Source organism: Mus musculus, chromosome 9 (assembly GCF_000001635.26).
Source record: "Mus musculus strain C57BL/6J chromosome 9, GRCm38.p6 C57BL/6J".
In the NCBI taxonomy this organism is placed as follows: Eukaryota; Metazoa; Chordata; class Mammalia; order Rodentia; family Muridae; genus Mus; species Mus musculus.
Window position 1 is genome coordinate 60325616 of NC_000075.6, and position 20181 is coordinate 60345796.

The 20181-nt window shown below is 45.6% G+C and overlaps 1 protein-coding gene and 1 long non-coding RNA gene across 5 annotated transcripts in view; one reads left to right on the forward strand and one right to left on the reverse strand.

Annotated features, from left to right (window-relative positions):
• Thsd4 (thrombospondin, type I, domain containing 4) overlaps window positions 1-20181 on the reverse strand; it is a 555183-nt gene that overhangs the window by 358685 nt on the left and 176317 nt on the right. The window lies entirely within an intron of this gene.
• Window positions 8494-9353, forward strand: 2010001M07Rik. The gene is made up of 2 exons (XR_003948171.1): window positions 8494-8704; window positions 9168-9353. It is a non-coding gene; the product is annotated as an RIKEN cDNA 2010001M07 gene (long non-coding RNA).

The following is a 20181-nucleotide window of genomic DNA, read 5'->3' on the forward strand; positions in this document are numbered from 1 at the left end:
CCAGGGTCTCCAGTGAAATGGGAAAGGAGACTAGTTTGGGGTGCAGGCATGGCATGCTACAAAACAGAAACCACTCTGAACACGGTCAATAACTCTGAAGAGCTTACATCTGGGTTGTCTGTTAACAGCCACTCTGTTTTGTACAGAAGTGCTCCACGAAGCCGAACCTGACTCACTCCACCAGACTGGTGTGGCTCTGGGTGACAGCACTGGGATGTGCACAGGCAGCATCCTCATTCAAAGGCCACCCTACGGGAGTGGGAGTGGGAGTTCACCTAGAAGGCCCATAGACTGAGAGCTCAGCAGTGTGAACTGGAGTCTGTGAATCCCCAGCTCACTCTCAAGGAGGGGCCTGGGAGCACACTGGTAAAGCAGCAACCTCCACCAGCCTGAAAAAGCTCTGGACTTGTTCTAGTAGTGAGGGTTACTCTGCCTTCCTTTTGAAGATCTATCTATTCCCTCATGCTAATACAGTCACAGCTCTGAGAATCCTGTAACGAAGAACGTATCTGCCTTGGCATACCCATTTCTAACATGCGACCAGATATGCTTTCACATCTTGCCGAAAAAAGTTCATGTTCATGCTGGTCCCACCAAGGGGATCCCGGCAGCCTTTAACATGACACAGAGAAAATGGACTAGAAACCATGCTCTATTTTTCTTGAATGCTTCAGAAAACCTTGGAAATTAAAAGAGGATTTGCTGGAGTTGGATCAGGGGACATCTTAAGAGTTTTGGATATAGACTTAAGATTTTTCTAAACCTACTTCATTTAGGGTTTTAGAATGCTTCAACCTCCCTACTAGCTCACTGACCAGAGGTAGGAGAAGAAGGTTTATAGGAAAAGGGGGTTGTGGGCCTGTTTAGAAGTAGTTCTTTGGAGGTGATTTTACTCTTTGTTGTCAGGATACCAGCAGTCCAGTTCAATAACAAACACCAAACATGAACCAGTAGCAGTGGCTCAATCCAGTAGAAACCGCAATGGGCACACGTCAGCAGAAGTGGTGAGAATCGGCTGGAATACCCCAAGACGTTCTTTGGTGCATCTGACGACCAGGGAAGGCCAGTGAAGTGTTGCTAGGCGTGGCAATGCAAGAGCATCCTTCCACTGTCTGTGGGGTTCTACTTAAACTCCTTCCAAACATCACCCATCCTCCCACGTGTCTGTCTCAGCAAAACATCCTCTCTCAAGACAGCTTCTAGAAACACAGTACGTGACACAACTGAGTTTCCAAAGAGACCGGAAATGCCCACTTCATTTGGAATTCTCGTTTCATGCCGGCACTTCAGCGCTCCTCACTCCTCCACTACCTGCCATCATCACTGTCTTAACTGGGACTCTAGCGCTGAGATAAGCACCATGACCAAAAGGACCTCTAAGAGCTCAGGGGTTCCTCGGCTTACACTCCCTGATCACAGGGCATCGCTGAGGGAAGTGAGGGCAGGAACCAGGAAGGGACAGGGCACAGAGGAATGAATGCTGCCTACTGGCCTGCTGCCCCGGCTTCCTTGTTCAGCTTCCTTTCTTTCATAGCCCAGGACCTAGGGGTGGTACCACCCACAATGACTGGGGCCCACCCACATCCATCCTTAGTGGTGAAAACTGCCCCACAGACCTGCCTGCAGGCTGATCTGATGGAGAAATTTCTTAGTAGAGGTACCCCTCTTTCCAGATTGCATCAAGTTGACAAAAACTAACCAGAGCAGTCTCTGCATGAACTACTGTGGCCTAGCAGATTAAGGACATAACCCCAGACCTTTGAGTCCTTTCTCCCCCCAGCACCACTCCATAGTGACAGACAGATTGAGTAAAGAATACCCTAGCTCCATATTAATTCTATATTCCACTATTTCCTCTGTCTACAGTAACAATAGTGAGGCTCACAAGAACCACTAACATTTATCCTGCACTGATTAACTACCCAGCATTTCCTAGTCAAGCATTTTAGGTAACTTACTTCATTTAATACCACAAACATCTGCAAAGGCAGAGAGTAGGGGGATGGCTTAGCCTGAAAAGAGCTTGCCTCTCAAGTATGAGAACCTGAGTTTGAACCCCAGAGTCATATAAAAAAGCTAGGCATGATGGCATATGCTTGTAATCTCAGAGCGAGAGACGTCGAGACAGGGTGGAGACAGGCAGATCACTGGGCTCACTGGCCAGCCAGCTTAGCCCACTTAACACAATCCAGGCCAGTGAGAATCCTTGTCTCAAAAACCATGATGGGCAGCACCTAAGAAGTGAGACACACACATACACACACACACACACACACACACACACACACACACACACACATATACATACATGAATTTACATATGTACACACACACACACACACACACACACACCTGACACACACTTGAACTCTTTGAAGGTTGAAATGACGACTTAGTTAAATGCCGGAATAGAGTTATGGAAGTCAACCAAGAACAAACCTAGGTCTAACCCTGTGACATGTGTCATTTTTAAAATCAAACCTTTCACCATATTCCTTGTCAATCAATTTTTGTTTTTTATTTACAATCTCAGAAAGCTCACGTCAGAAGCACCAGCTCATGCACATCTTACTGTTTTGTTTGTTTGTCTTGTTTTTTACTTTTGAAGCTTCACAGATGACAGCAAGATCAGCAGTATTTCCCACATCCCCTCTTTCATGAAATCAGAATCATGACAATAAAGAGAGCTCTTTCTTTTCTTAGTTCTTCTTTTCATCTTTCCTATGAAGCCAGAATCTCTGCTTCATGAATTTGTTTCCCATACTCCTACCATGGTACTGATTCTTTTGTTGATAAAATAAATTGATTTTTCATGCAAAAAAAAAAAAGAAAGAAATGACGACTTAGGATTGTAAAAAGAGACAAATTTTCCAATGGGCACATGCCACCATCTTCAAAATTATTCTATCTAGTGGTCATGGAAATGGATTTACAGAAAGCAATGTTTCTTTAAAATATAAGGGGCCTTCACTCTGAATTCTCTCCATCATAAGTCTATTCCAGAGAAAAAGAAAGTGGAGGCATGGTAGCTTTCTTTTCAACCATCTTAGAATCCAATATCCAATCCTAGAAGTTATCCCCAGCTGTATTCAGACCACTCTTATGTAAGCAAACATGCAGGCAATCTAATCTGTCCAAACATTTTCATTCTGCCCCAGCGTTTTAAATCCTTGGGTTCTGCCAACACATTCTAAAGGACTTTGAAAGGCAATTCCCAGGACTCCTTTTGTGTTGCACGAAAATATAAATGTCAGGATTGGGAATGGTTTATGAGGCCACACTGATATTGCAACATGGACTAGCATGATAATTTGGGTCTGTTCCCAATATGGATTTCTTCTACAGCAGGCAAAAACAATAACAAAAAAATACAATAAAATAAAATGAAGGTCTTAACAGGGAATTTCTAGTTTCATCCCCAACAATCCATTGCACTGCCTTCTGAGTGAACTCCACTGAGATGACTGGGTGTAACTCTATGGCCAAATCCACCTGTGGACTGGTGGTGCCAGTCTCCAGCTCGAAGGAGCCTTATCGTGACACTAGAACTGAGGAAACCCTTCCCCATGTTCAATTCTTTAGAATCCATCAGGACTTCCAGAAACCAAATTGAAAAGGTTGGCATGGGCCCTTCCCTACCAACACGGGCCAATGTTGGGAAGGAAGCACTGTATCTACAGAGACACAAAAGCACCCAGGCCTCTGTAGGTAACTCTACCACTCCACTCCACAAAGGCAGGTCCGTGCTTCATCTACACATCCGACATGCTCTCCTTGGGTCTTCCTGCTTCTTCACTCCCTCCCTTCTCTCTCCTCCCTCTCTTTGTCTCTTCCCTACCCTCCATTCTTATTCCCATTCTCTTTCCCTTCTTCTTCCCTCCCCCTTTCCTGCCTTGCTGTCCCCATCCTAGCAGAGGTAACTGCGCTAGATGCTGAGAAGCCAGTGAAGCCAGTGGGATGCAGCCAGCATGTTCTGATTTGAGGATGAATGGTTTCTGGGTTTGAAGGAAGGGCTCCATTTACCTGGTGCTTATCTATTCCATTTCTTCTCAAACTCCCAGCTAGACCACATTGCTCAGAGTCTCTCATTGATATAGTCATATGACTTGGCTGGGCTGCAGTCAATGGCACATGGGCCACAGCAAGATATGCCACCTGCAGACTTGGCCATTGACACCTCCAAGCAAACCCCATAGGCTTATGTCTTTCTGCACACACAGTCCCAGAGCATAGGAAGCACTGCAGGTCCTAAAGGCTCTAAGAGACAGCAAACCCACGTGGTGGAAGGATTCACTCCATTCACTTAGACGTGAGGGTTGTCTCTTACAGTAATGAGCCTACCACACTAAGCACTCAAGGCATAAGTGTCAAAGACGTGGTCTTGTTTCTCTGGTAAGGCTGCTAAGCTCCTATAACTGTTTCTTTCAGAAACCTCCAAATTTGGGCCAACTGGAGGGTCTCAAACTTGGCTGGATTCGCCACACAGATGGTAGTCATCAGGGAACAGCTTAGTGTTCGGTGTGGTGTGTTCTTTGAAAACAGATCTCTACATGCCAAAGGCAACATGACAAATCAGTGGAAGTGGGTGGGAGGGAGATAAACCACTCAGTGAAGAGTAGTGCCACAAGAAAAATATATCATTTAAGCTCAGGCTTAAATGGGGAGGCACAGGCAGGTGGACCTGGTCTACATAGTGAATTCTAGACCAGTCAAAGAGACACAGTGAGACCCTGCCTTAAAAAGAAAAGAGAAACATAACAATTACATGCACAATGAATAGTAATATAAAAACAAATTTCATGTAAATGAAATTTTAAATGTAGAAGAAAGCAAGGTCTAAAGGTGTAAATAAGGGAAGGGCATTTAATACAAAGTGGAGAGGCGGTTTGGTGATCAGGAGTGTACACTGTGCTTGCAGATTTTTGTTGTCATAAGTAAAGTCCCTTCTGAGCATGCATTTGGACACTCGAGACAACCCGTAACATCGGTAATAAGCCGAAGTCATCCTAAATGCAGAAAGTTGGTCAAAACAGGAAGAGAGGCACCTGAGTAGAACTGAGTAAATGCCACCTGTGAGAAGTAATCTGTAAGCTCGGCAAGGGGGTATACACTTGTAATCCTGGCACTAGGGAGGCTCAGGAAGAAGGGTTGTGAGTTCAAGACTAACCTGAGCTATAGAGTGAGACCCTCTGTATAAATAAATAAATAAATAAATAAATAAATAAATAAATAAATAAATAAAAAGCAGGGAGGGAGCTGTGGCTCCTAAGTGAAGGACTGGTACAGAGGAGATCAGGTCAGGATGTCATCTGCATAGCAATAGGAAAGGAAGTCCATACAAGCAGGTTATCTCAGGCCAGATAGGGCGTGTCCTAGGCAAGCAGGTAAAATGCCTATTTTCCAGGACACATGCACTCTGATCACTACAAAAGACATATCCAGCTCTTTATTTAAGCCCTCTTTGGCTAACTCTACTCAAACTCAATGAGCAAGAACCCTTTTAATAAGAGCCTTGGATTAGGGCATATAGTCCCCTGTAGTTCAGTTAAATATAGTGGCTACTAGGCTATTTTATGAATGAGAAAACCAAAATTCTTCAGAGGTAAGATCACATAAGTCACAGCCTATGAGAAGGACTCATTTGCAAACTCTGTGCTGCCAGCCCTGGTTCAAACCATGTACCCTCCACTGTGTTACCACCACTGCATCACACTCCCAACAACACCTAGCTTCCTGACACACATTCCATCTGGTTCAAACCATGTACCCTCCACTGTGTTACCATCACTGCATCACACTCCCAACAACACCTAGCTTCCTGACACACATTCCATCCCGGAGAGGAATGTGGAGATCAGCTAGTGTGAGTCTCCAGCTCATTACTGGGACAATCATTACTCACAAAGGAGGGCTCATGTGAGAGAAGCCAATAACATCTAGTCTTGGTCCTGTAAAGTGATTTCAAAGGTCCCCATTCCTCGCCTCATCCTTTGGCATGGCTATCATTTCTCTGTTTAAGCTCTAAATATTTAATGCATAATTCAGACAACTAGTGAGAAAGAGTGAACAGCCCACTCAGTAGCCGGTCTAGGAGAGAACATGACTGACAAGTCCATGAGGTGATAATTGAGCTCAGCAAAGCTTGAGAAACCACACAAAACAATTCTAAGTCACACCCATAGACCCACAGGAGCTTGACACAGCAAAAAAAGGAGTGGCAGAAACTATTTGGCAGAAATAGTACTAGGCTTCTCTCATGTCTCCTTGGCCAGTTTTACAGAACCACTCTTGCTAGATCAGAAGAAGGCAGTCCAGCGATGACAGAAGTTTCTGCTAGTCAAGGCATCAAACAGAGGCTTGGCTGGCTCCTGGATCTATCTGCTCTTTACCCTGATACCATAAAAAAAAAAAAAAATGAAATCCAGACCCTTGGGTGCCATCCCTAACTTCCAGGTCTGGCTTCCGTCCCATAGCCTGTGCACCAGCCCAGCCTGGTGGAGACCACCAGAGATACATGTCCAGTCAGAATGCAGAGACTAACTCTCCATGAGGTGCCCAACCCTAATTGATACATTTTCAGTGCAATGTACCACCTATGGCTCAGGAACTATCCCAGAAGAGGGAATGGCGAGATTAAGAGACGGGTCCCAGGATGCCTGCTGTTAGAGAGCCCTTAGGAATGACAGGAAAATGTACCTACAAATAATCAACAATAGGGATACCTGAACAAGACTGGCAAGAAGCAATACCAGTTGATGTGACAGCATAGATAGTGGAAATTCTACAGGGCTGAAGAGCCTGATCAATGGAGGCTGACAGAGGGAGATCAGCTGTCTCCAAGAATGAGCTCGCACAGAGGGTGCACAATTCTAGGTGATCAGCGCTGGGGATGGACCATTGGCTAAAAGCATTTATTGCCAAACCCAACAACCTAAATTCAATGGTAGAAGGAGAGAACTGATTTCACGGTTGTTCTGTGACAGCCACCCATGTGCCAAAGCATGCACACTCACCCCCTCCCCATTCAATGAATAGTATACCTTTATGTTCTAATATCTTTAAAAGTAAGACTTCAAACATTGCATCTGTTTTTTGAAATAGGCTTAAAAGAGATCATTTGAGTCTACTGTGTCAATTTTAACACTCTCATAGGAGGTATATTTATCATTCAGAATAAATAACATACTTGGTACACTATAACTACATGGTGGTCACTCTTGTAACATAGACAAGATTATGATATAGGTATGGTTTGTCTGAGGCTGGAAACATAGCTACTTGGTTCTTGCAAAATACTAAAAATAGAATTTTTTTTCTTATAATAACCGATCAAAATCAGAGTTATCAAGCCTAAGCCTAGACATGTGAGTCCAGCCTAAAACAAAAAGAGATAAAAAAGAAAGCTCAGTCTGACTTCTCAGTCAGCCATACTCAGCGTGCTAAGAAAACCTGTGGTGGCTCGGCAACCACTTCTTAGGCACCAAGAAAGACGTCTAAGGGCTTCTAGAACATCTGTGCTCAAAGCGCCTTTGTATAGAGTAATGCACACACATGCACAGGCACACACACACACACACACACACACACACACTCATACACACTCTAGTGAAATCTTCCACACACTTTGCCATGTGTGCTGAGAAAATGGGACAGGTTTAAATGATGGCTTTTATTTGCTTTGATTGGTGGCAACCAATCTGTGCTGTTTTCTGCCTACCTGACAGAAACCATGGATTCCAACAATGACACTGCGGTGGCAGTGTGACAGCCAACAGAGTTGGTGTCAGTAAAGCCTGGACACCCCTAGCTCAAAACTCTGAAATCCAAGTGGAAAATTCTATACCTGGCCTCTGGGACAGACTGTTGTCAAAACACAAGAGTATTAAAAATATGGTTTAAAAATACCCTCAGGCCAGAAGGTGTAAATGAAACACAAACAACTTTCATGTTTAGACTTGAGTCCCATTCCCAAGATAACTCATTATGAATATGCAAATGTAAAAAGTTTGGGATCCTGGTAACAAGCAGATAAGAGCCACTCAACCAGTGCCAATCTGCTAAAGTGGAGAGAGACTGTTACAGGAGACACAGAGACGGTGTTTAGCTGCATTGGGGAGGCGCTAAGCCTGGAAAGTTGGGAAGTCAAGGATGCCACAATTTCCCTAAGAAACTGTTCCCAAGGGCAGCCTTAGCCTTCCTCACAAAGCAGCAGGAATACATATATTGCAACTGACATTCTCATCCACTGACTGTTTCATTCCAAGGGCTTCCCACGAGGTTCCAGCAGGTGCTAGATGCTGTCCTAACACTTTGGAGACATAGCAAGGAATGGGATGAGATAAAAACTGGCTGCCTTAGTGGAACTACAATTCCAGGTATCAAAGCAGGAAGTGTGACAGAGTGTAAGGCTATTATGGCGGTTCCTTTTAACTACCAACTGGACAGAACATACTATCACCTGGGATCAAAGTCTCAGTGGGGCATTTCTTCTTGAGTGTCTCAACAGATCTGGAAAGACCCAGCTTGAAAATGGGTGGCACCACTCCTGGGTTTAGGGCCCTGGACTGTGTGAGAGTAGAGGGAGCTGGCTGAGTACTAAGTATGTATCCTTTTTCTTTGCTCTTGACTGTGGATATGACAAGACCATCTGTCTCAAGTTCCTCACTGTGACTTCCCCATGGTGATGGACTATACACCTGGAATTGTGAGTTAGAATAAACTCTTTCTCTTCTAAGCTGATTTCTGTAGGGCTCAGAAATAAAATAAGGCCGTGAGAGCATTTGTGGGGGATCTGAATGGTAAGGAGGGAGCTGGCATCAGATTATTGCAAGAAGCAGGAACAGCAAGCATAGGAAGGCCTTGTGAGGGGGTGGGAGAGGGATGGAGTAGGAGGGAGGGAAAGGGTGAGGAAGAGGGAGGGAGAGGGAAAAAGGGAGAGAGAGGGAGGGGGAAGGAAGAGGGAGGGGAGATGGAGAGAGAGGGATGGAGGAAGGGATGGAGGGAGAGGGAGAGGGAGAGGGAGAGGGAGAGGGAGAGGGAGAGGGAGAGGGAGAGGGAGAGGGAGAGGGAGAGGGAGAGGGAGAGGGTAGAGGTAACCCATTCCATGGAAGACTGTTAGTTTGCAAAGGCCTCTCCAGAACCGAATACAAAAACACGTTTTCTTATAGTTCCAGGAGGGAGCTGTGCATGGGCGTGGCACTGGCAAGGCTGTTTCCTTGACCACCTCACCTCAGGCTCGTCTTTCCTCTGTCGTTTCCCTGGAGCTCATCTCCTCTCTGCATGTACCAGTCTCTTCATAAGATCACCGGCCAGGCTGAATTAGTTCCCACCTTAATAAACTCGATTTAAATCTCTCTCTTTTGGTCCTACTTGCATTTACATTTATATTCTGAGAAACTGGAAATTTGGGCTCAAATATATAAAATGGAGGGGTTTATTATAATTTAGTTCTGAACAGAGGTCATGGGAGCAAATAATTGTGGATTGTCTCGGCCATATATCAGGAAGGACAGAACGGGGCTGAAGGAAATGCCAAGTGCCCACTGAGCTGCATGGAGAACACGGAGAGGATGGTATCCTAGATGGGGAGAAAGAGGACAGAAACAGGCCACGTCCAGGACAAGGGGTCAGGGTTGCTGATGGATCGAAGCACAGAGATGAGAAGCAAAGGCAGTTCCTTAGCATTTGGCTTGGAGAGACTGGGAGGATGGTGGGTGGGCTAGACTGACGGTAGCGTGCATATGCACACAACAGAAGTGTGACATCAGCATAGGACACTAGAGTCATCATTTATAAGTGTAAGAGAATGACTTGGCAGTCAGACGGACGGCCAAGATGGAAAGAAAATCAGCCAATGCCTCACGTGAATCTCAGAGTTTTAGGAGTCCAAGACTACAGCGAGTCTGAGGTACAGCACCTCTCTAATGAGTTTAAATTTTTTCTTGGGATAGGTCAGGTTCTAGGAGCTGTTCGGTAATACATGCATGCCAGAGAACGCTGGATGGCTTCCCAAACACAGTATCTTTCATAAAAATAGAACTCTGGGCTGAGCCAGTGGCGTTCCCCTTCTATGACTTCCTTGAAGTTAGGTGTGGCCAGAGGAGGCCAGTATGGCCAGTGGAATGTGGGTAGAAGTATCCTGTGGTGACTCCCAGGAACTTTCTGCTGTGAAGCAGCAGGTCTGAGCGCTGTCCTCACTTCCTGAAAAATCTAACACAAAGGCTGGGCCACTGACTGCATCTGGAGTCTAAGAACCAGGAGCAAATCCCAGGGTAGATGAGTGACACCTGGGGATGTAGCTCAGTGACAGAATGCTAGTGACATTAGCTGGGCATGAACGAGGCCCTGGGTTCAAATCCCGGGATGTCAATCACTCTCACCTGGTGCCCTGGAAATGCCCAAGTCTAAAGCAGCTGGCATCCTAGTACTGGATTATCACCCACTAAGTGTTCCCGTCATGGAGAAATCTGTTTATCTCCTTTAATCCACTTTCTTTGTGGTGGGAGAGTATCCACTGCTTTCACAGTGAACTCAGTCCTAGCTGATGTAATAGGCAAAGGATAATTGGTGAATTGTGGCGAGGGCACTTGCACAATGTTCCCGGCATTTGTTTTAACTTAGTGATAGCTGGTTTCTAACAGATCCAACCCCATGGTCTGAGCGTCATAAAGATTGTACTGGTTTCATAAAATGGAATCATGCTAAGTAGATAAAGAACTAGGCAGAACTGTAGGAGGCCAAAGTGGCAGGATTAGAGGAGGCAGGGGTTCAAAGAGCACTGTGTAGAAAGCACCGCCTACAAGGCAGAGGGGTAGCCATTATCTGGCTGGTCTGGCTGGGAGCTAAAGTTATTACTCAGACTTTTAGGGCTTGTATGAATAATGCTGCGGCATGAAGATGAGCTGCCCAAGTGGGCACCAGCAGCACTTCAGAATATTAGTGGGAGAATAGAGAGCAAAGCAAGGCAGGAGCGCTGGGGCCTTCATGCCAGACCCTGTTCTCACTACAGCAGGACCTGGACCCGAACACACACATAACTGTTAAGAAACAAAAGATACAGACAGACAGACAGACAGACAGACAGACAGACAGAGAGAATGAGAATGAGAATGAATGAATGTCAAAAATGATTTCAAGACCATTGGGGGGGGGGGAGACTCATAGACAAATGGTATTAGGCCAACTGGATGTCATATGCAAATGAATGAAGCTGGGCCCTTACTTCACAGCACATACAGATGGATCTGAGACCAAAATGATATAGAAGCTTTAGCTATAAAAATACTAGAAGAAGATGTATGTTTGCCAGGCACTGGCATAGCCTCACAAGAGACAGCTCTATCTCGGTCCTTTTAGCAAAATCTTGCTGGCATATGCAATAGTGTCTGCATTTGATGGCTGATTATGAGATGGATCCCTGGGTGGGTGCTCACAGTCAGCTATTGGATGGAACACAGGGCCCCCAATGGAGGAGCTAGAGAAAGTACCCAAGGAGCTGAAGGGGTCTGCAACCCTATAGGTGGAACAACAATATGAACTAACCAGTACTCCCAGAGCTCATGCCTCTACCTGCATATGCAGCAGAAGATGGCCTAGTCGGCCATCATTGGGAAGAGAGGCCCCTTGGTCTTGCAAACTTTATGTGCCCCAGTACAGGGGAACACCAGGGGTAACACAGGGAGTGGGTAGGTAGGGGAGAAAGGGGGAGGGTATAGGGGACTTTTGGGATAGTATTTGAAATGTAAATGAAGAAAATACCTAATAAAAAATTGGAAAAAAAAAGATGTATGAATCGTGACCTTGAAGAAGACAGTGGGTTCATAAGTGTAAAACCAAGCACGCAGGCAACAGAAGAAAAGAAAATAACAAACCACCAATCGAAATTTAAAACTTTTGCACTTCAAAGGACACAATCAAGAGAGTGAACAGATAAACTGACAGAAAATATTAGAAAATGGATCTGATAAATATCTAGAGTAGACAAAGAAAGTTACAATTTAACCATAACAAAAAGAAAAACAACCCAACTTTAAAATGAACAAAAGATTCAAATGAGTATTTTCCCTAAAGAGATATGCAAATAGTCAGTAAACATACAAACTTTGTACATCAGGAGACATTAGTGCAAGACAAAATAAAATCCCAACAAGCTATGCCCTACCAATCAGAAAAGAAAGGGGATAAAAAATGTCAACAGGGAGGTGAAGTTGGAGTCTTCCTGGGATGCTGGCACCTGTGAAATGGCGTCGGCCATGGGAAGTAGCGTGGCAGCTCCTCAGAGGAAAAAAATGCGGGGTTGCCATATGATCCAGCTGTTCCCTCCCGGGAATATGCCCAGCACAAGTGAAATATGCGTCCTCACTAAGCTCACACACCGATGTTCATAGAGGCACTGATCCAACTGCCCATAAACAGATGGATAGAGTATATTATAGAATATTATGTAGTGATTAAATAAATGCAGACCTTATACACGCCACGGCATGGAAGACTGTTGGTATATGACAACAAGCTAAATAAAGGAAGCCAGTCACAAACGGCCCTGTACGGAACAATGCTACTTATATGAAATTCCTACCACAGGAAGATTTAAAGAGAAAGGAAGCAGCCAATGGCTTCAGGATACAAGAGGAGCAGTGGCCGGAAAACAAGGTTCTGTTGGGCAGGATTGTAAAGTTATAGAATTAACTCGAGGCAATGATTACACAACACAGTGACTACACTGAAAACCACCAAATAACATACTGTAAAATGGTAAAAACAAAAAACAAAAACCAAAAAAACCCCCAAGGGGTGGAATGTTATCTTGAGGCAAGATGAAAAAAAAATAGGGAAAGCTACAGCAATGTGGGAAGAAAGAAAAGTCGCTCACCCTAGGCTCTGGTTTACAGCTCATGTTGAAGGCAAGTCAGACTTCAATACAACTGGCCAAGAGGCTTTTACCTAACAGGACAATGTTTTTTCCATGAGCTATCTTCAAGAGCTTGCTTGCTTACAGCCAGGATGTTTATGATCTCAGAGTAACAGCCATATCACTCTTCTCTTATATGTGTATATGTTTGTGTGTATGCTCGAGTGCACTTGTGTGCATGTATGTACTCATATGTGTATGCATATGTGCAGAGACAGGAGGACAATCGCAGGCATCATTCCTCAAGGCCTCACCATTCACTTTGGTATTTTGAGATCTCTCTATGAGTGTGTGTGTGTGTGTGTGTTTGTGTGTGTGTGTGTGTGTGTGTTTGAAACAAGGTTTCACTGTGTAACTCTGGTTGTCCTGGAACTCACTATGTAGACCAGGTTGCCCTTGAACTCAACTCACAGAGATCTGCTGGCCTGTACCTCCTAAGTGCTGGGACTGTACATATTTTTGTTTAATTAAGGAGCATTTATTTTGTTACCATGCTTGAGAACTTCACACCTGAGTATCGTTTTTACTTTATTTTCACCCTACACTAATTCCCCTCCAAGTCTTCTGTGCCATTTCTTCTCGATTCATGACCTCTTCTTTAAAAATATGTGTATTTATATTTTTCAAACACAAACATATACACACACAGCAACACTGTATAAATACACCCCTCTGAGCCCATTTAGTGTTGGCAATATGTGTGTGTGTATGTTTTAAGATAACTGCTTGGAGTTATATAACCCATCAGGGTGCTCTCATCCCTAGAGAATATTGTTTCCTCCTCTAGAGGAGGAGTTAGAGCGGGCACTAACTGCCTGTGGCTCTTTACCGAGGGATGGATCCCCATAGGATTATATCCATTATTGCTGGGATGCCAACTGATATTGTCATTGTGCAGGTCTTATTTAGATATCTATATTATATCCAAATTTAAACTTTACTTAGTCTTCCAATGTTTTCTAAGTTAATTCCTTTGAGCAATGTAACTCACAAAGCTAGAGACACACGGCTAGTCAGTGTAAGAAATGTCTAAGCATGATTTGTTCCCTTGAGAGGCCCACAGTCACACTGGGGTACAGACTGCCATCTTCCTACTTGTCTACCAGTGCTTACACACATCTGCTTCTACATCACAGACTCGCTCATGGCGCCTCATTTGTAAGTCCTTTGCTTGGGTTTAATCAAGAATATGGCTTTATCTGAGTGGAGGTCACTGAAGGGGGAAACCTCTCTGGCTACAGGCAGGAGAACAGGGCTGCATTATTCCGAGAGAACAAAACTTACCTTTACATAAAATAAAAATAATAAATCCTTTAAAAGGAAAATCAGAAAGGGCCAAGGAAGAGACAACAGAGCAGGCCTTCAATACTCAACCCCTGCATGTGCTAAAGCAGGGTTTCAGGACTGACTCTTGGGAGGTTCCGGGGCTAAGCACAAAACCCTAAGCCAGACCCTCTAAGAGTAGGCTTGTGTATGCTTCAAGGACTTGGGCCACGCTATCTCAGGGTGAATACTTACTTCATGCCTAATGTATAAATCAGCGGCACCAGTGTGGCCAGATAAGCTGATCCTACCAAGATGATAGTGAAGGACTGCTTTGGCTTTGGGGTTGGGCTGAGGGGTTGAGGGGAAATGGAGCCTAAGTATCTGACCTCAATCAATATAAGCTACTGCACTTCCAGGTAACTGACCTCAATACAAACCCTGGACACCAAGGCTCAGATGCTTCTCTGGCTAAGCATGCATCACGTCTGTGGTCACCTGTCACTCACTGGTGGGGCAATCGGTGTAACTCCACTGCATATGTGGAATCTTGTGTCTGGTTTTGCTTGACTTTACCCCCATGCACTTCTACCCCCTGCCCAATTTTACCTCTCTTTGCAATATATAGACTATAACTACCTGTCTAAAGCCTGTTTCTCCATCTGTGGGCTGAGACGCCACAGGGTTTGTATATCAGATATCCTGCATATCAGATATTTACATTACAATTCATAGCGTAGCAAAATTACAGCTATGAATAAGCAGTGAAATAATTTTATAGGTGAGGTCACCACAACATGAGGAACTGGATTAAAGGGTCGCAGTACTGGGAAGGAAGATTGGGAACCACTGGTCTAAAGGGTTCCCACGTCCTGTGTTTCCTTTGAGTGAAATCATCAAATCTGAGACTCCTGACACATCGAACCCTAATGGGTCAGTGCCATGGTGCATCCATCCGCCCTAACACCTGAAGCCATGGATGGAGCCCAACACAGCAATGGACCACAGTTGAGAAAGATGGGACTTCACATTAAAGCTACACTGCCCCTGCTGTGACTAAAGTATGATATGGAAATCCACCCTCACAGGTCATTGAGGATAAGCTGAGTAGCCAGCCCATGAGGCAGAGGAAATGGACTCTTAATTACAAAGAGTGACCCCAAGAACAAAGGAGACAATGTGGTCTTTTGACTACAGAGCAACACTTGAAGGGAGGGCAATAAGGAACACTCTTGGATGGTGCTGTGTGTGTGTGTGTGTGTGTGTGTGTGTGTGTGTGTGTGTGTGCATATGTACATATGTGTGCCTAAGTGTGGCAGCCAGAGGTCAATGTTGGGTGCTGTCTTCTATCTCTCTCCGTGTTATTTTCAAGCAAGGTCTCTCACCAAACCTGGAGCTTGCTAATTTAGCTAGGCTGGCTTGCCCATGAACTCCTGGGATCTGCTTGTTTGCAACTCCTTACCAGGCTTACAGATACAAACCACAGCAGCCAGCTTTTACATGATTTCTAGGGATCTGCACTTAGATGGACATGGTACCACGGCAGGTACTTGACAGAGTCAGCCATCTCTCCACTTCTTTACGATAGTACTTAACCTGCAGCAGGCACTGGAGCTGACCCCCAGGGTTGTGAGAGCTAAAGAGATGCCCTATGCCTTACTAACTGTGTACTTGGGAGAGCAGCACCTCACCTGGGCAGCACAGTAGAGCTGGTCCTTGTTGGCAGGGGCATGGGAGAACTGGCCCTGCCTCTTGTCTCCTCCCATTTGTCCTCATCACCAGTGGCAGGTGGGAGAGTTGGCCCCCAATGAGGCTATAAGAGCAGGATAGCTGGGCCTGTCCCATGCCTGCTGCTGCACTTAGGAAAGCCAGTTCTGCACCTTACCTGGGTAACAGAGTAGAGCTGACCCCAATGGCAGGAGTGCAGATGAGCCGGCCCTAAGGGTCTGAGCACAGGAGAGCTGACCCTGAAACCTGTCTTCCATGTGGCAGAGTGGGCAAGAGAGAGATGCCCTCTACTACCCTTGTCCTTTGGCAGGCCAGAGAGCTAGCCCTGGAGTCATGACAATAAGCCCTGCACCTCACCTAGGCAGAACAGTAGAGTTGGCCCTGGATATGGAGGTTTTAGATGAGCTGCCCAAGAGAGGGAAAGTGCAGGAGAGCAGCCCTGCCTCTTGTCTGCTGTGCGGTGGCACGGATGAAGGAGAGATGCTCTCCTTCCCTTCCTTATCTCTCACCATCTATGGCAGGCAGAAGAGCTGGGCTCAGGGTCATGAGAGTGGAAGCCATGTCCCTCACCAGCTGCAACACTTGGGAGAGCAGGCCCTGCACCTCACCTGGGCAGCAGGATAGAGTTGGACCTGGTTCAGGGGGGGCAGTTGCTGGTGAACCAGCCTCAAGAGCTGATGGGCTGGCCAAGTCTGATACCTCTCAGGTCCAGATCCAGGGTTTTGAATTGGCCTGCCCCAACATCTACTCCATCAATGATGAACTTCTGGAGTGCATGATGGCCAGTCCTGCAGATCCAAAACTACAGGATCTCCATGACACGGGGTAGTACAAGATATCTGAGAGGAGTCCCAGTGAGGTTCCAGTATTGACAGAGAAGCAGAAGCCAGAGACCTTATTACAACGAACATTTGCAAGCAAAAAAGTGTGGATAGAAGGGTGAACTGTGGGACACACTGTGACACACCACAGCTTCTACAATGAGATTTCTTTTCTCTGTTGTGAGGAGAGGTTGTAAGGTGGAAGGCAGGTACAAGAGGAGGGACAGATGAGTGAGATTGGAGTATCTGGTATGAAATTCATAAAGAATCAATAAAAAGATAAAATAATAATAACAATAATGAAGAGGAGGAGGAGGGGGGAGGAAGAGGAGAAGAAGAAGAAGGAGGAGGAGGAGGAGAAGAATGAGAATTAAATAGTGAAAAACTTGCCTTAATCAGATCTGTGGAGCATTTTCTTGATTAATGACTAATGTAGGAAGTCCCAGCCCATTGTGAGAACCATTCCTGTGCAGGTGGTCAGAAAATAAGAGCTGGCTGTGGGGAGAGAGCCAGTTATATAAAGCAAGTCGGATATCAGAATTCCTCCACAGTCTGCTTCAGTTCCTGCTTTTAGGTTCCCACCTTGAATCCCTGCCCTGACTTCTCTCGATCATGGGCTATGACTTGAAAGTGTAAGATAAAATAAGCCCCCATTTGCCCAAGTTGCTGTGGCTGTAGTGCTTCTAAAAGCAAAAGAAAGCAAACTAGAACATTCACTCCCCGTTGAGAATGACTTTTCAATGACAAAGAATGATGCTACCATACCTCAGGCTCATCTCAGGTACTGAATGTTTATTATGACAACCTCACTAATCTTCCCCCAAACTCAGAGTAGCAGAGAAAGGGAGCTCAGAGGGGCAGAAGACCTTTGGCAGTGCCAGTTAGAAAGTAGCAGTCAGGAGTGGAACCCTCATGTGTCCGTCTCCCATCAGTGATAACCACAGCCCGGAACAGCGCTGAATTCCCTCTTCCCTTGCCTTGTAGTCCCATGGCCCACCCTGGAGGTAGTCTTGAGAAGACAGTCTACCCACATCAAGAACCTGGACTTTGGCTGTAATTGGACATAGCTCCATCTGTCCATCCGCACATAACAGATTGCAGGGGGTCTCTAAGACTCAAACGTGTCCTCTGGTGACTGGTAACGGCCTGATTTGCAATTCATACTTTGATGTGTTAGGCAAAAAGATGAATAGAGCAGAACATTCTGTTCCAGGCTGGCACGAGACTGACGATGTGGTAGCCATTTTATCCATCACGTGACCCTTAACTCTTGAGACATGGAGAAACATCTTCCACCTTTTTAAGAGTTTGCCCTAGGATTCCCATCAGAAAACACTCCTCTGCTTCTCACAGTGTTGAGAGGGCTGGGAAAGAGGTTAAAGGGAAGAGGATAGGGCACGTGCACAATGCCCTGAAGAGGTGCTACACACACGCCTGTGTGTTTACTGCCGTGGCCAAGGCGAGAAGCGTCTTTATTGGAAACACGTATCTGATAGCATCTGGATCCACTTAGAAAGCATATTTATTTCATAACAACATGAGCTCATGATGCCAGGATGATTAATGAGCTTTTATTCTCTGACACTCACTTTGCATAAATCCCTAAGTCGGTTAGTGAGATTAATTACCCGGGATGCGGCCTGTTGGTTACTTTTGAGCAGGGTCCCTTACATGGAATCTACTCTGCCAATAGATAAGGCTAGAGCCTCCCTTGAGGCACCTCCAGAACCAGTAGCACCTGGATCCCCAAAACTAATTTCAAGGGTTTTAGGGAATACATGTATGTTTTCAAACCCCAGGGAAAATGCTGAAAGGATTCTCAGGCTTGGCAAGAAATGAGAAAAGAGAGATTTGGGGCTGGAATTTTAGTGATAATACTGACCATTGTGCTGCCAAACATTTTTAAATACGCAAAGCAATATCAAATATTTTAGCTTCTCTGGAAGCAGTATCTACTGAAACAGGACTATCATTTTCTCTATGGCAAAATTCAGAATTGATGACACACACATGACACACACGTCTTGACCTCTATCCAGGACAGTTTTCAGTCGGCAACATTGTTGCCATGGTAACGCTCATCCTCTGTAAAGCAAGCAGGCTACCTCTTCCTCCTCATTCCAGCAGGTCTTATCCAGAAAGAACAAAGTTTCCTTCCCATTCATGAGGAGAGAGGCTCTAGTCTTTATGAGGCACAGGTCTCTCGGCTGGTCACAGGCAAGTTCACCTCTGGGGCAGCTCCTGTGTTCAGACCTTAGTGTGGAAGGCACCCTACCCAAGGAAGTGCCAAGGATGGACAGTCTGCACCCAATGTGCCTCCTTGGAGACATGCCCCTCTCAATGAGCTGTTCTCTGCAGAAGTGTGGAGCAAGGGAAAAGCAATCAGATCTGTCTGCTTAGCGATAGGCCTCCATGGGCATCACACCGTAGCATCTGAAGCACAAGACCTGGGAGTTATTAAAGGACATATGTGGCCTTTAGTGGTCAGGCGATATTGCTCATGGCAACCATGCCAGACTTACGGTGCCAGGTTATGACATATGTTCAACACCAGGAAAATAAGGACACCAAGGACCTAGGACATCAGTAAAGAGGAGGTAGTACTTAGGATGAATGATATTAAATGGGAAACTTCTGTAGTGAATGGCTGGAGGGAAAAGCCAGAAATACAAGTCTAGAATAGGCAACACATCCCCAAAACACCAGCTTGTACAAAGCCCATAGTTCCCCAAATTCCAAACCAAAACCAAAGAAGCAAAAGTCTCAACGGTAGGATCCACCTACAACCCGGCATCTGCGTTTCACATTTACAAGCTAGCACCTCACACATCACCCTTTGCAACTTTAGAGACCATTATATCATTTCCCTCCCATTCTCTCCTTAGCCAAAGCAGACAACACTGTGGGCCAAATATTTGTGAAACATAGCCCGTGCTGACTACCCATTTCTTCCCTCGACACCCTAATTAGAGTCTGTGGCAACTCCACCTCAACCTCCAGCCACCGTACTGTCTGATGGCAGATGCACAGTGCTCGGACCCAGCGACTCCTGAGCCTCTGAACCCTCCTGCCACATACTGAGAAAGCTCAATTTTATTACACATTGCTTTTTGAGGCAGGGTCTCCCTCTGTATCCCTAGCTGGCTGGGAACTCCAGACTGGCCTCAAACCCACAGGGATTTGCCTGCTTGTACCTCTTGGGTGCTGGGATTACAGGTCATCACACCCAGCTCATAGATCTCCAGGGTTTCCCCTAGCATCCCCTCCCGGTTGAGAGCTCGGGGATCAGAATGGTCAAGTGTTCCATTCAAGGTACAGTAGGCAGTATTCTCCTCTTAGACAGAACTTGCTATTTCTGGAGCCAAACCAGGGACTCAGGCAAGTGTGAGGCTGGGCTGGGAGGCCCTCCTGAGCCCTTTGCACAGAGAAGAATGGTCAAGGGAAGGAGGTCTGCATGAG